Source organism: Pistacia vera, unplaced genomic scaffold, assembly GCF_008641045.1.
Source record: "Pistacia vera cultivar Batoury unplaced genomic scaffold, PisVer_v2 Contig87, whole genome shotgun sequence".
In the NCBI taxonomy this organism is placed as follows: Eukaryota; Viridiplantae; Streptophyta; class Magnoliopsida; order Sapindales; family Anacardiaceae; genus Pistacia; species Pistacia vera.
Genome location: NW_022196745.1, coordinates 52,515 through 65,582, shown reverse-complemented (window position 1 = coordinate 65,582; position 13,068 = coordinate 52,515). Strand labels below are relative to the sequence as shown.

Sequence of the window (13,068 nt, the reverse complement as noted above, 5' to 3'; positions counted from 1 at the left end):
CTTGGTGGAGTTCCATAAGGTCATTGAACTTGTAGAGGTGGTCCTGTAGGTCAGAATTCTTGTCGAAACCCCGCATATCGGGCATCTTAAATTTCGATGGGAGAGGAGCAACTAATATTACTGGAGACAAGGGAGAAGCCTTAGCGACCTTCCCCTGTTCGTTTTGCTAATCGAGCCTTCAGCTGATCCAATTGTCGGTGCAACTCCATAATCAGAGATAGCGGAGTTATTGGGGGGTTACTTTCCACAACGTGGGTTCGACCCTCACGGTTGCGATTGAGGAAATATAGAAGGTCGGGCCCTTCCTCTGCTCGACCAGAGGCTCCGGTATACCTTAACACATACTGGATAGAGCCGTGTAAGGGTAACAAATGGCTCGGGGAGCTTTCCCGACCTCTGTGATGGTCAAAATCGACCCGCGGACGGTGGGGTTTACCCCGGCGGCGATGGTCGAGACCATTATTTTGATGAGGCTAGGAATCTCCTCGCCTTGCACTTTTATGGGTGTGCCCATACGACTTAGCGTGGGATGACTCATGTTGCGACATGTCACCAAGTTGCAATGCCACGGGTATTCTACTCGCTGTGCGACCGGTGTTTGTTAGTCCCTCAGAGCCCTTTGGTCCACTGCTTGCCACTTGTTTCCCCTTACTCTTACGTACTACAGTGCGCGCGGTACAAGCCTTTGCCCTTTTCCACGCTTTCGCATGACTTGCAAGCATCTTTGGCTGCGGCACCGCCTCGTTAGACTCCGACGGTACGACCCGATCCAAACGGTCTAGCCTCTGGCTAACCATTTAGAGAGTATTGTTGAACCTCCCCAAATAATTCATCACGGCCAGGTCGAGTTATGAGCTTGAAGGAATATCCGCCATGATACTCTGTTGGACTGGCGTCACATTAGGAGAATTGTCATTCTGAACCTGGGGGATTTCCTCATTGTCGAGATCGGTTCACTTAGTTTTGAAATCGTGGGCCATTTGTTGGTGGACAAGATCGGTTAGAGGTTTCTGATGAAAAATGGATACTAAATCAGGGCCCTCCTTCTAGCGCCAAACTGTTGATGCTTGATTTTGACACCAACTATTCACCCGTGTGAAGTGCTAAGCGGACTCAGAAATCACACGTGGTATGGAAGCATAAAAAAAAGATATTGAATAGATGGCAATTTTTAAAGTTGTTCGGATGCTCTAAGGCGAATCCTACATCCACTGTAATTATATTAATAAGTGATTATAATCAGGTCACACTCGGCGAGTTGGATTATAATAGAGAAAATAAGTGTAGAGAAAGAGAGAGAGAGAGAGAGTATATGTTCTAAGTGGTGGATGAACCAATCCCGTAAAATAGAGGAGAGCCCTATATTTATAGTCGGAGGATTCAAGCTGGTAATCATGATTCTACGTGCGAGCAGGTGTAGTACAATTCCTAACCCACTTCCCATTGGTTGTCTGCACGAGAGATACCCTTAAATCGCGTGGGGCTTCAACAGGTGGACAATTTCTAGCCACTCATAAGCTTGACGTTCACCTGCCTCACTGACGATGACCTTACCCCTCTCGTCCTTGCAGGACGTGGCTGCATCCATACAGCAGAAAACCTTTCTAAATTCTGATTGGTCTTTGCTGATTTAAGCTCACGTCAGCCCTGGTTTTTTATGGCATAACAATACATGAGTATTCTTATGAGTATTCTTAACATATGCAATTTGGTTGGCCTTAAAATCCGTTGACGAGGACATTGATAAAATTAATTACTTTACTAATGTTATGAAAATTTGTTAATTTATACTTTATTTTTTAAAATTTATTCCTAAACTTTCTAGTCTTAGATGACATTTGGTAACTTGTCTGATAATTGTATAGTGCTGACAACTTAATAACTCTAAATAAATAAGGTTGAAGAAAATATTAACGATATATTCATTTGTAATTTTTTAATATCTTATTATAAGATTTAAGTGTTTGTATTTACAAATTTTAAACATATGAAAACTAGTATTTTTATATATAAATATCCTTATCAATATTAAGTATGATATGTATTTATAGTTTGTATTACAAATATGAATTTGATCAAATGTAAGGAAAATATTTTAATTTTACAAATAATGTGATTTAATCTTTTAATTGTGTGTAACTACTATGTCTCATAAAATTAAAATAAGATAAGAATATGAATAAAATAAGTTAATGGAGATTAAGGATTTAAGGGGTATGATTGAAATTTAAAAATTAGAATAGGGTATATTTTTTGAAGAAGTCATTTAATACGAGCAAATAAGTTTTTAGTCTTTAATTAAAAGCACAAAATTCTTTAACTTTCATTAAGAGAAAAAACACAACCAATCAATATCTGAATATAAAAGATTCATTTATTGTAGATCTTCAGCCGTTAGTGCTCATTTTAGGCAAATTTGTTAGTTAAAATAACAATTTTTAATGTTAAAAACTCTTTTAAACAAATTTTGTGCAATTTAATTGCAACTCGAGAGAAAAATGCGGACCCTTAGCTAGTGTTCAGTGATAATACGGCCTTGCCGATGCATATGTATTAATTAAAATAAAGCATGTGATTGAATGATAAAACGGTAATGTTTAGTCACCCTGGAAGAATATATTTGTTTTTATTTACTATAAATATTTAAAATTTAAGGGTTTGTTTTTATAAATTATAAACATCTCAGAATTATTATTTTTGTTGAATCATATCTATATATATAACAAACCATAAATTCTAAGAAATAACAATATTTAGTACATTATTATAAATATAAAGTTATGAAATTATTTAGGCAAAAGTCAAATTTTATTTAGTTTTTGCCATTTAGTTATATATGATTGATTCCAAATATTAAGGTACTCAACCAAACTATGCCCAAATATCTTAATAATAAATATCCACTTTATTAAAAGTGTTATCATCCTTTCTCCCTTTTAGAGGGGCAAATCTTTGAATAAAATAAATCCTTCACAAAGAATCACAATTAATTTCATCTTTTCCAAAGAGAAAAATTCCGTATGGAAGAATTCTTCCTCAACTCAATGGATAGTGGCAATGTCGGGAGAAGTCCTTATGGGCAAGGCCTACATTAACAACATCGTTTTGGATTAACCACTATTCGCTTTTGAAAGGCAAAATAACCCATCTTGAAACTCTTTCCAAATACCAACCAATTAACAGAATGACCAGAAGACCCCTACAATATGTATAACACCTTTTAACAATTCACTTCATCTCTTTCTCATCTTCTCATCCGTGAACCTTTCTCTGTCAAACTAAGGGAGAGTTTGAGATTATTGCAGTTCCTTCATAAGCTATCACCCCCACATGTGTTTGGTAAACAAATTTAGGTGTCTGTCAAATATCAAATATCTGCATGATAGTGTTGGCAATGGCAATGTTGTCAATTAGCACTTAATCTTGTATTCAAAATATTTGATCGTAGTTATGTTTTCGTATGGATGACCATCACCAATGCCGCGTATTGTTTTTTTTTTTTTTTTTTTTTTTTGCATTATTAAAATTTTAAAAAAAAAAAAAAAAAAAAAAAAAAGTTTCACAAATTTGATCAATTAGTAACACTAACATTTTTAAAATCTCATCGCTAGCAAAATCATCTAACTTGTGTTAAATTAAAGAATGTTAAAATGGTACTTCTTCTCGAATCCTAAATACAGTATAAAATCATTTAAATAAAAAAAAGAAATTATAAATTAACATAGTTATAAAATATGAAGTAAAATTTTGTTAGAACGAAACATAAAAGACCACTCTGCGACCTCCACTTTCCTCAACCTTTCACCAAATCCACTACTTCCCTCATCTCGTCTTCCTCCGCCGCCCCTTCATCTTCTTCACACTCTTCTTCCTCAGCTACACCACTTAAAAATGGTCGAAAAATCCAAAATTATCCTTCCTCCTCTAGCATAAACAAAAGTGACTGTCATTTTAGTCTTAGATCCCTTCGCAAATCCGAATGTGCAACCGTTTCTCTACCATTTCTATTAGAGTAGTCTACTGCTGTTAGTCAGCTTAGTTAGTTTACTGTTAATTGTTAGTATAGTTACAAGTTAGTTGAGTGTTGGTTGCATCCAGCTGTGTAACTATAGTTAATAAATTCAGTAACTATGATTAGTAAATGTTGGTTAATAGCAAAAGTTGTAGTTAAACTTGTATATAGTTTGTAACGAATAACAGAGCAATACATGAGAGAAAATTCTTTCTTCATGAAAACTCTCCTTTCTTCATTTCATTTCAATTTCTTTGATTTTTTATTCTTTAAATAAAAACTAAATGTTGTATTGTGGCTATTTTTTTCGTTGTTGAGTATGGATCATAATGTGGTGGGTGGTTTTGCACAATGGAGTAGGTGGGACTAGTGTTGGTGGGTGATGGATTTTTTGGAGTTGGGCATGAGGGGAAGGTGGGTGGAAAAGTCCAGTAGGTTTATGATAGATCGATCAATCTAAATATATAGTATACATGTACTATTTACCTGTAAAGCATTGCCAATAATATTCAAATTCCAATAGGTTTATGATAGATCAATCTAAGTATCTATGAGCCGCTGGTCAAGTGAGGTGTAGAGGTTAAACACAAACTTAAAATGGAGAAAGTTCTTTTATCTATCTTTTTCTGATTTTGGAAAATAAAATACATAATTTCACACATTTATTTGTCTTCATTATTTGAGCTCTCACTGCAAAAAGTACTATTTATCAGATTTTCGAACATACACAATTCTTGATTAACAATAGTTTAACCTCCATCAACAACCAAATCTTTTCCACTCACATACTTTGATTCATCACTTCCCAAATAAAGAGCGGCTTCAGCCACATCTTTTGGCTTAAGAACAGCCCTATTAAGGTAGAGATAGAAAACACCTTTTTTTTTTTTTTTTTTGGAAAAGGTAAGTATTTTATAAAAGAGACAAAAAATGTACAAAAGCGAGGGCATACCTAAGAGGATGACTGATAAATCTCAGTAAAAAACACATGGAGATAGAAAACACACATTGCCTTATCATCCATTTTGAAGAATCCCTACGCCAATGGAGTAAGAACTAGGCAATGTGATACACAATTTACCCGAATGCCATACTGTCCAAGCTCTACATCAGTATTTCTCATCAGCCCTACCACGCCGTGCTTTGAACTTGTATAAGCATGTGTTACAGCTCCAACAATTCTTCCACAAACACTTGCCGTTGTTATTAGGCTACCTTGACGAGCAGGGATCACCACCCGGCCTGCATGTTTAGTGCCTAGAAATGCTCCTATTAAGTTAATACTCAGGATATTCTCGAAATCAGACTTGGTATTGTTGTTGGAATGTGAACACTAGCTTTTTGGTAATTGATGAAGATGTTGCCTAAAAAGAAAAGGCATGCAAGAAGAAAAAGGAATTTAAGTTGCGGCAATTTTCTATTTTAGAAGTTTGTATTTGAGAATGTTTGTTTTCCTTTACTTTGAGTTGTATTAGGATAGAAGAATTGGTTTAGGATTTTATTTTGAGTTAAAATAGGAGAATGAATTAAATTAGATGAGTCCTATTAGGGTTTGAAATATGAATCATAGTAGAAAAAGAATGTCCTATTCTACCTATAAATAGAGGGGTCAGAACCTATTCAAGGTTATGAGAGAGGGAATAAGAGAAAGAGAGAATGTGAGGACACAAGGGTTTACCATGGGTATCAGGTAAATACTAAGGGTATTAAACACCATAGGAACAAGATGTCCCCCTAAGAACTAGGTTGATGGTGTGATGCACTCATGTATTGTATTTTGAAAATTATAGTGGATATCTCTCATCCATGGATGCAGGCAAGTTATGCCGAACCATATAAAATATTGTGTCTTTGTGTGGTTGATATTCTTTGCATATTCTTTATTTTATTATTTACTCCTTTGATTTTTAACATGGTATCAGAGCTTATATTCTTAAGGGACTTGCGGGAGAAAGGGCCTATGGAAGATGAAGTAAAAATTGTAGGGTGATGTTCTGCCAGAATGTCAGCGACAGGATCGATGAGAGGATACTAAAGCCATTGAGCCACTCCAACAGAAGATTGGAGGGTGGAAGAACAATTAAGCATGTAATGCTTGGTTGTGTGAAGCTTATACACTTGAAGAAAAGGGGTAGTAAGCTTGAAGGAGAGACCAGAAAAGTCATCTTTGATCAGATATAGAAGCCTATAGTTTGATGGGACTCTAAAGAAGTCCAGAAGAAAACACGTCGAAGAACATGCTTTGAACAACTATAAGTTGTGAGAGACATACATCTAAGAAGTAAGGAGGAGTAAGAGAATGAAGAACAAGCTTTGAAGTTCACTACCAAAAAGGTTCAAGGAGAAGTGTTTGAATGTGAACACTTTTTGGTAATTGATGAAGATGTTGCTGAAGAAGAAAAGGCAAGCAAGAAGAAAAAAGAATTTAAGTTTTAGGAAAATTTCTATTTTAGGAGCTTGTATTTGTGAATGTTTGTTTTCCTTTACTTTGAGTTGTATTAAGAAAGAAGAATTGGTTTAGGATTTTATATTGAGTTAATTAAAATAGGAGAATGAATTAAATTAAAGGAGTCCTATTAGGATTTGAAATATGAATTCTAGATGAAAAAGAATGTCCTATTCTACCTACAAATAGAGGAGCTAGAACAAATTCAATGTTATAAGAGAGGGAATAAGAGAAAGACAGAATGTGAGGACACAAGGGTTTTGATGTAAGGGTTCCATGGGTGTCGGGTAGGGTATTAAACACCATAGGAACAAGATGTCTGCCTAAGTACTAGATTGATGGTGTGATGCACTCATTTATTGTGTTCTAAAAATTATAGTGGATCCCTCTCATCCGTGGATATAGGCAAGTTATGCCGAACCACGTAAAATATTGTGTATGTGTGGTTGATATTCTTCGCATATTACTGTTGTTCTTTATTTTATTTTTACTCTTCCGATTTTTAACAATTGTCAAGTATTATTGATGGTTTGGGTTGATCAGTTGTACCAGCGTTATTGAACATGATATCTAGCTTTCCATAATTGGAAACTGTTGTGCTAATAGCATTTTCAAATCTTTTTCTTTGGTCACATCATACTAGATGAAAGAGGTTGTCCCACCGATAGAATCAGTGTCTTTGCATATAGATTGACCTAAGTCATCTTTGATGTCTATAATTAGTAATTTAGCCCTGTGCTTGCAGAATAGTTTTGTAGTGGATTCCCCGATGCCTCTGGATCCTCCAGTGATTAATGCCATTTTGCCTTCCAACCTACAATAGTATATAATTGATCAAAAACTAAGAAAAAGCAGAGCAATTGATGATATATAATCGATCAAAAACTAAGAAAAGGCAGAGAAATTGATGATTTTAATATATTTTGTGAGTACAAGGGTCTTGCAATATATATTGTGTAAATTTTTAATTGTCATAACAAATAGTTGAATCCATTCATTAGACAAAGTTGTAAATTGTCATATAAATTCATATATTTTATAATATTATCAATTTTTGTATATTTAGTAGCATATTTTTAACACAAACCGTCTTTTAGCTGCTGAGTTTGTTGATGATTAAATTAGAGGTGGAACAAATGGGTCGGGTTAGGCGGGTTAGCCCTAACTCGGCCTGCCTCCCAACCCGACGGGTTGTTTTTTTTTTTTTTTCCAAAACCCGTCCAACCCGTCAGGTTGGAGGTTGTCAACCCAGCTGGTTGGCCATTGGCAGCCCAACAGCCAACCCGCCAAGTTGATCCGTGGGTTGGACAAAAATAAAAATAAAAAAATTAAATATTTCTTTTGCAAAAACTCATTTTACCCTTCAAATATAATTGTTTTATGGCAATTGGAGAGGTTTTCTTGGTCATTTTCTTTTCCCCTTTTTTTCTATGAATAGGGCATAAACTTCTCATATTTCCTCACATGCCAAATTCTATCATTCTTACATTTTCTCTATTGAAATCTCTCAATCTCTTTGTTGTCAATTTGCTCTCATTTTAATTTTTATTAGTTTTTGCAATTTTCAATTCATATTTCCAAATTCCAATTCTCCTTCTTTAATTCTTTTATATCCATTTTTTTTTTTAACTAGAATGGATAGATATTTCCATCCCATCAATTTCGATGATGAAGAAAATTATCCTGGTCCCCCTGAATTTACTAACGTAAATGCAGTAAATTCAAACAGTCCTGCTTTCCTATTCTCAGAATCCGATACACCTCATAATATTCCCCCCTTTCCTCCCCATGCTGCTACAACTCCCGGTGGTTCTAGAGGTCATTCTCGTAATCGTCATCCTTGTCCAACTCCATCTCAAGTAGAAGCGGGTTCATCAACTGTAGTCGGAATCGACGATAGGCATACATCAGACGTTTGGGTGCATTTCGGAAAGTTTTACGAGACAAAAAATGGAGTTCAAGTGAAGAAAGCAAGACACAATTATTGTGGAAATATTTATAAAGCTAATGCAGGTAATGATACTAGTACTTTAAAAAGGCATGCTAGTAAACATATAAATCATCATGGAAATAGAGAAACTAATCAAACTCAAATAACTAGTATGGGTACTACTTGGTGCTAATTCTGATGTATATAGGGAATAATTAGATTTATATATTGTTGCAATTGATCAATCTATTAATATGGTTGAAGATAAATATTTTGAAAATTTATTAAAAATTCATTTTTTCCAGAATTTAAAACTTATTCTAAAATGCAACTAGAAATGATTTAATAAAATTGTTTGGGAAAATGAAATTAGAATTAAGAAATAAAATACATAGTCGTCATGTTAGTGTGGCTTTAATCACCGATATTTGGAGTGGTAGAGTTAAACAAGATTATATTTGTGTGACTAGTCATTATTTTGATAACGAATGTAAATTAAATAAATCTTTATTAGGATTTAGATTAATGGATGTGGATCATAGTGGTCAACAAATTTATAATAAAATTGTTGAAGTTTTAGAAGATTATGATATTATTCACAAAATAATAAGTTTAACTTTAGATAATGCAAGTGCTAACAGCAGAGCTATATATTTTTTTTAAAATAAATTTTCTTTTTTATGATAATTTGAAGTTTTTTCACAAACGCTGTGCATGTCATATTATTAATTTAATTGTGAAAAGTGGTATAAAAAAAATTAGAAATAATATTGATAGAATTAAAGATTCTTTAGCTTGGATTACTAGTAGCAATAGAATAAATGTTGAATTTCAAAATGCTTGTATAAAATCAAATTTGTCTCCTAGAACTTTTGCATTAGACATGTCTGTTAGATGGAATAGTATTTATTTAATGCTTGATTCATGTTTACCTTATGCAAATTTAATTAGATATTTTGTAGCAAATAATTGGGGTCCTTATTATTTGGTAGACAGTGATTGGCATATAGCTCAAAAATTTCATTCTTTCTTTAAAATCTTTTATCAATCAACTTTAAAACTTTCTTGTGTGTATTATCCTTCTAGTCCATTGGTAAAACATACAATTAAAAAAATTTCAGATTTATTTAAAAAAATAGAAATAATGAAATTTTAGTGGGACCAATAGAGACAGTGAAATTAAAATTTAAAAAATATTGGAAACCCATTTTTTTTTTTTTTTGTTTAGCTGCCATATTTAATTCTAGAATTAAATTAGCGGGTTTAGAAAATGGTTTAGACACGTTAAGTGAAAATTTATGACACAAAGCATATGCCAATCAACTAGGAGAGATAAAACAGTGTCTTGTAGAGGTATATTTGCAATATGAAAGTAGGTATGGGAACCAGCAAAGAGGCGCAATACTCGAGGAAGTAGCATCAAAAGACACAAATGAAGACTTTGACTCCTGGAGTGCACTTAATATGCCAAAGAAGACCCGAACCCGAAGCATAGCCTCTTCTTCAAAAGCATCAACAACGAATATACTGTCCTCCATGCAGCTGCAGAGTAATGAGCTTCATCAATATTTGGGAACCCTTGACTTGCTACCAGCAGATCCACAACAAAGAGCCAACTTTGATGTCTTAAAATATTGGAAAACTAGAAAATGTATTTTTTTGGTATTATCAAGACTTGCCTTGGATGTTTTCTCTGTTCCTATCTCAACCATCTCATCCGAACAAACATTTAGTGCAAGTGGAAGAATTTTAAATGAAAGGAGGACTAAACTTTCACAAAAAATGATTGAAGTCCTCACATGTCTTCGAGATTGGGAACGGTCACACCATTAGGATCAATACGAGGTTATCGACAATACTTTAATAGAATTATTTCAATTTTGTAATTTAGATGATACAAATGAGGGAGGTCTTAGTCAACCCTCAAATTAGTTGTTTTGTAAATTGTAACTTTGTAATTTATAAATTAATTGTCAATTATTGCACTCTTTTTTCCTTACCAAGTTTTTGTCCCAATTGAGTTTTTCTTGGTAAGGTTTTTAACGAGGCAATAATTGTTGTAATTTCTTATTTCTTATTTTATTTTTTAATAGAATAAATCAAAATTTTCTTATATTACAATTTAATTGTATTAAAATTGAATTAATATTTGAAATGTTAACTAAAAAAAATTAATTTAATTGAATTGATATTTGAAAAGTTAGCTAAAAAAATTACAAAAAATAAAAAAATAAAAAAAAATCCAGGCTGGCCCAACCCGGCCTGCACAAAAACCCGGCAGGTTAGGGTTGGCAAGTCGGGTTGGGCCAACCCTCTTGGCCAAAGAGGCGGGCCGATTGGCAGACTGGGTTAGGCCTGGCTCGCCATTTGGCCTAACCCACCACGAGTCGGGCCGGGCGGGTTAATTCTCCACCTTTAGATTAAATTGAAGTTTTACATTCCACTTTTTAGACGTTGCTGCACATGATAAGCTAGTGTAAATGCCTATAAATTATAAACCCACGCTATAAAATACTTGATTAATTTTTTTTTTCTTTTATAATAGAAGCAGATTATGGTGCAACTATGAAAACCTTCTTGCAGCTTCTGAGGCTATCAATGAGGCGACCCTTCCTATAATCGAAAAAAAAAAAGCGACGGTCTTTGGAATTACTATATATATGCTAATGAATAACAAAAGCAAGAACTTAAGCAAGTGCTACAGCTTACTCTTCTTAAATTCAACTTCTTATGGAAACTGTAGACAGCTTTTAACAACTTTAAAATAGCTTAAAAGTCAAACTTCCCATTTCTTTCTTAAACTAATAGCTCCAACAAGAAAAATGTGTACATTACTAATGTTTAAACATCTATAGACATGTTTCAAACGATCAATATCTTGCAAAATTTACAATAAAAAAATAAAAATAAGGACAATAGGAATAATAAAAGGTTGAATTACATATTCCCATTGAGGTTAGGCAAAACTATAAATTAGTACCCATAGTTTCAAAAACCATTAACATTCCACCTAGGGGTGGAAATAATTGACACGATATAATTGTTAGAAACAAAAGCTGACTCTTCCTCTGTTGCACTTTGAATGGGCTATGAAATATCAAACTAAACTGTCTTTGGTTGATCAGGCTCATGAACTTTCTTCTCTTAACTGAATTCTCTAAATACCACATCTCTGCTATAAACAATTGTCTTGGTTTCTGGATTCCACTACTTGTACCCTTTCACTCCATCCTTATACCTAATGAAGACACACTTTGTAGTTTTACTATCAAGCTTGCTTCTCTTTTCCTTTGGTACGTGGACATAAGCATCACATCCAAAAACTCTAACAAGGGACAAACATGGTTTTCTTCCAAACAAAGCCTTAAAAGGTGTCTGACTTTTAATGCTAATGAGGGATACTTATTCTTTAAATAACTCGTAGTAGCAACTGCTTTAGCCCAGAAATCAACTGATAAACCAGCACCACTTAGCATACTCCTTGCCTTTTCCATGAGTGACCGATTTAGATGTTCTACTATTTTATTCTATTGTGAGGTATAGGGAGTTTTCTTCTATCGTGTAATACCATTATCCACACAAAATATGTCAAACCTCTTTGAGCAAAATTCTCCATTGTTTGTCCTGAAAACCTTAATTTTTCTCTTTGTCTGATTCTCTATCAAAGCCTTGAACTCTCTGAATTTTTCAAAGACTTCAGCTTTACTTTGCATGAAAAATATCCACGAATATCTCAAAAAGTCGTTAGTAAAAGAAACGTAATAAAGAGATTTTCCAAGTGACTTAACTAGAGCAGGCCCAAACACATCACCGTGAATTAAATCTAGAATCCTCTCTGCCCTTGTACCAGTTGACTGAAAACTTACCTGATTCTGTTTCCCATGTAGACGATGTTCACAAAACTCAAATCTTATAGAACAGTTTAGAACTCCTACGACCATCTCCCTTTTTGTAAGTACTTATAACCCTTTCTCCCCAATATGGCGCAATTGCTGATGCCACAACATTGAGGTTTCATCTTTATTGTTGACTTTATCTGTTACAAGATTGTTGCTCCTTTTTCTTGGAATTGTACTTCCTTGTAGCTTGTATAGAGTACCAGAACGAACACCCCAAGCTATTACAATTGAACCCCGAGTCAACTTGTAGGAGTATTTATCACAATTGAAGTTAACACCAACATTGGTCATTGCACTCATTGATATCAAGTTTCTTTTTAAATCTATAATGTGCTTCACGTCAGGAAGTATCTTGATTGTTCCATCATGCATCCTTAGTTTCCCTTTTCCATGACCAACAATTCGAACTACTGAATCATCTCCCAACAGAACATTTCCACCATTGAAGCTTTCATACTCACAAAGCCAATCTCTATTAGGTGTGGCATGTGAAAGGAAGCACCCGTGTCAATTATCTAAGCGTTCTAATCAGCCTCTGCAAGACAAACCGTGAAATACAAATCTCTTATATCACTGTCATCTTCTCTATTTTTCTGGTAAGATTATGACACTTTAGAATTTATTTTTCCAATATTATCCAACTTGCTCCAACATTCAGCCTTCAAATGCCCACTCTGACCACACTTCTAGCACTTTACTTCAGACTTGTCTCTACTCTTAGATCTTCGTTTTAATTTTCTCCTATTTCTGTCAATGGATTACTCTCTAACAACAAGAGCTT

General features: G+C 34.2%; 1 pseudogene; it reads right to left on the bottom strand.

Moving 5' to 3' along the window:
- Positions 1 to 4,674: 4,674 nt before the first annotated feature.
- LOC116119023 lies at positions 4,675 to 12,659 on the bottom strand (annotated as a pseudogene).
- Positions 12,660 to 13,068: the final 409 nt, after the last annotated feature.